General features: G+C 33.9%; 1 non-coding gene across 1 annotated transcript; it reads right to left on the bottom strand.

Moving 5' to 3' along the window:
• Positions 1-540: 540 nt before the first annotated feature.
• On the bottom strand, positions 541-647 carry LOC138825534 (U6 spliceosomal RNA). The gene has a single exon (XR_011371428.1). It is a non-coding gene; the product is annotated as a U6 spliceosomal RNA (small nuclear RNA).
• Between the last annotated feature and the right edge of the window lie 2,310 nt (positions 648-2,957).

The raw sequence follows: 2,957 nt of genomic DNA, 5'->3' as shown, positions 1-2,957 counted from the left end.
AAAAAAACTCGTGTCCTTATCTTGGTGTTCATTTCCCTTAACATATCGTATCTGGTCATATGCACATAGCTTTTGACCTTTTCTGCTTATCCCAGACATATATTCGTTATTGAAAATAAGGGAAACCATGGGACCTATGTTTCTTTGGGCTTGGCTTACTTCACTTAATATAATTTTTTCCAAGGCTTTCCATTTCCTAACAAATGGGGCGATGTCATTCTTTCTGACGGAGGCATAGAATTCCATTGTGTATATTTACCACATTTTCTTGATCCATTCATCTACTGAGGGGCATCTGGGTTGGTTCCATATCTTAGCTATGGTATATAATGCAGCAATAAACATAATTGTGCTGGTAGTATTAGTATGTTCTTGTTTGTGATCATTTGGGTAAATCCCCAAAAATAAGATTGCTGGGTCCTCTGGGATCTTTATGTGGAGTCTTTTGAGGAACCTCCAGACTGCTTTCCAAAGTGGTTGAACAGTTTACACTCCCACCAACAATGCCGTGGGCACATGCCCTCCAGCATCTGTTGTTGTATATATATGGAACGATCCAGGAATTTGCATGTCATCCCTGTGCAGGGGCCATGATAATCTTCTCTGTATTGTTCCAATGTTAGTGTATGTGATGCTGAATTGAGTACAGGATATTTTTATATAAAAAGTGTAATTAATTTTATTAAACTAGACAATTCAGCAAAAAGTATGTTCAAAACAATTGTCATGAAATTTTAGAACCAAATATTTCTTACATAAACACACATTTAAGTATAAAGTCTAGATTGATATGTCAAAAACAAAATAATTCCAGATATTTGTTGTTCAAGAGATTTGTAGGAGGAGGAATTCAATTATTCTATTCAAGGCACCTGTCATAATAAACACTACAGCAAGTGTTAAGGTTTGTTAAAAGTTTTAATGTTTTAACTATGTTTAATTTTGGGAATTTGCTTATATATGCCAAAATTAGGACAGTTTGGCAAGTATAAACTTTTCTATAAAGTATTTAAGATTTATGGTAGCAGACATATACTACTAAGTATGTACATTTCAGAGTTTATAGAAACTTTATTAATGAGAAGTTCCAAAGTATTTGTGTAAAGAAGCAGAATGAAGAGTTAAGACTTTAACTACACAGTTTCTTTTAAAACTTCAGGGATTCCTAACTTTATTTGTTAGCGAGAAACAAATGATGATGTAAGCCATAAACAAATGATGAGATGAGCCATAACTGGTAATCTTAGTGGCTAATTTTAAAGACTACTCATATTCTATAAAACTCTTTTTGAACATCATAAACTGCCGGAGCCTGCAGGCAATGAAAGGGAATCCTGAATTAGGGGGTGAGGACGGAAAAATAAAGACATAAGACAAAGGATGGGGTCAGGAGGTCTGTAGCTCAAGACTAGAGCACCGTTTATTTTTAACTCTCCTTAATATATACTATTAGAATTCAAGAGGTAACCTAAGGTCACCATAGTGCAGAAAAGGAAAGAAAATTTTAATAAAAACAAGGTGCAGATTGAAACAAGACAAGGTCAACTGATAGAAAGTAAAACTAACACTACAGACACAAACCTGGGCACCTGGTGCTTTTCATGAAAGCCAGTTCCTTGTACGCGCCTGCAAGGGAGCACAAGGGTCAAGATGACCTTGGAGCTTTACTGTCGGCTCCCAACAATAAACTTAGCCATAGTTAAATTTACAGGAATATGAGAAAATAGTAAAATCTAATATGCAGTATACTTCAAAGACTGAAATTGGTTTGTTCTTTTATTTTTTTAATCATTAATATTTAATTATTGGTTTCCTTTATTTGTAGCAATTTTTTACTTGCTATAATATAATAAAACATTTGTAAGTCATCATTAGGAGGTCATCATTGAGAAGGTTACTGGGATGTCCATACCATTTTTTATATGTGCATGTGAATTTACAAAGAGGAAAATTAAGAACAAAATATTTATTTAAAAATGAACAAATAGAGTCTGAATCAGGAGAGTTGGTAAATGTAAACACCTAAAATCTTAGCCCTAGGCTGACACAGCATTATTGCAGAGTTGAGGCCACAAAAGTGAGAGACTGTGTTTTGTTTTGTTTGGTTTTGTTGATTTTGTTGGTCATGGGGCCTGGGTTCTGTACCTCAGCTCAGGGCTAGCGCTACCACTTGAGGCACAGCACCTCTTCCATCTTTTTCTGCTTATGTTGTGCTGAGGAATCAAATCCACGGCCTCATGCATGCAAGCCAAGCCCTCTAACACTGAGCCACCTTTTCCACACCTGAGAAACTGTGTTTTAAAAAAATCATCTAAACAATATTTGCTTTCTGCTTTCGGTCATATAATGAAATATATGAATATCTTTTTATGTTTTTGTGAATTGTCGTACTTCTAAATTTATACTAACTTCAGCCTCTTTATCCTTTACCAAGTCATGAAATATATCTAAGAATTTGTTTCTGTGAAGATTGTTTTTCCATTTATAATTTCTTCTGCGTCATTTTTATTTTTATCAAAATAGCATTATATTTCATGTTGATGGGTTATCATACATCAAATATGAATATTCTCATACTGCTCTTGTTTATCTGTTATGCACTTTAAATATTATGATATTTCTCTCTCTCTTTCACTCTCTCATTTCCTCTTTCTCTTTCATGCTCCATGTCTGCTACTTAGAATTTCTGCTGGTCTACTATTATCCTTAAGGATCCACTGGTTTTGTGGCAGCATGATAGTGACCATCAGTTACTTTTGTATTCTTTAAGAGTTATAAAAGTGACGTGATATTATTCTTTGCGATTCTAAATGGCAAAACACCAGATCTCCCTTTTACTACTATTTATGTAAATTTTATCTCATAGGAATCATTGGGATAAATAAGATACTTTAACCTATAACCTAAAAGTACTTTTTCTTTTACAAACAATCTTTTTCTTTTATTATCAGTTAGTA

The sequence above is a fragment of the Dipodomys merriami genome, unplaced genomic scaffold (genome assembly GCF_024711535.1).
Source record: "Dipodomys merriami isolate MVZ:Mamm:240054 unplaced genomic scaffold, mDipMer1.0.p SCAF_1378, whole genome shotgun sequence".
NCBI classification, from domain to species: domain Eukaryota; kingdom Metazoa; phylum Chordata; class Mammalia; order Rodentia; family Heteromyidae; genus Dipodomys; species Dipodomys merriami.
The sequence above is the reverse complement of the archived record's forward strand: the minus strand, read 5'-3'. Positions and strand labels throughout refer to the sequence as shown.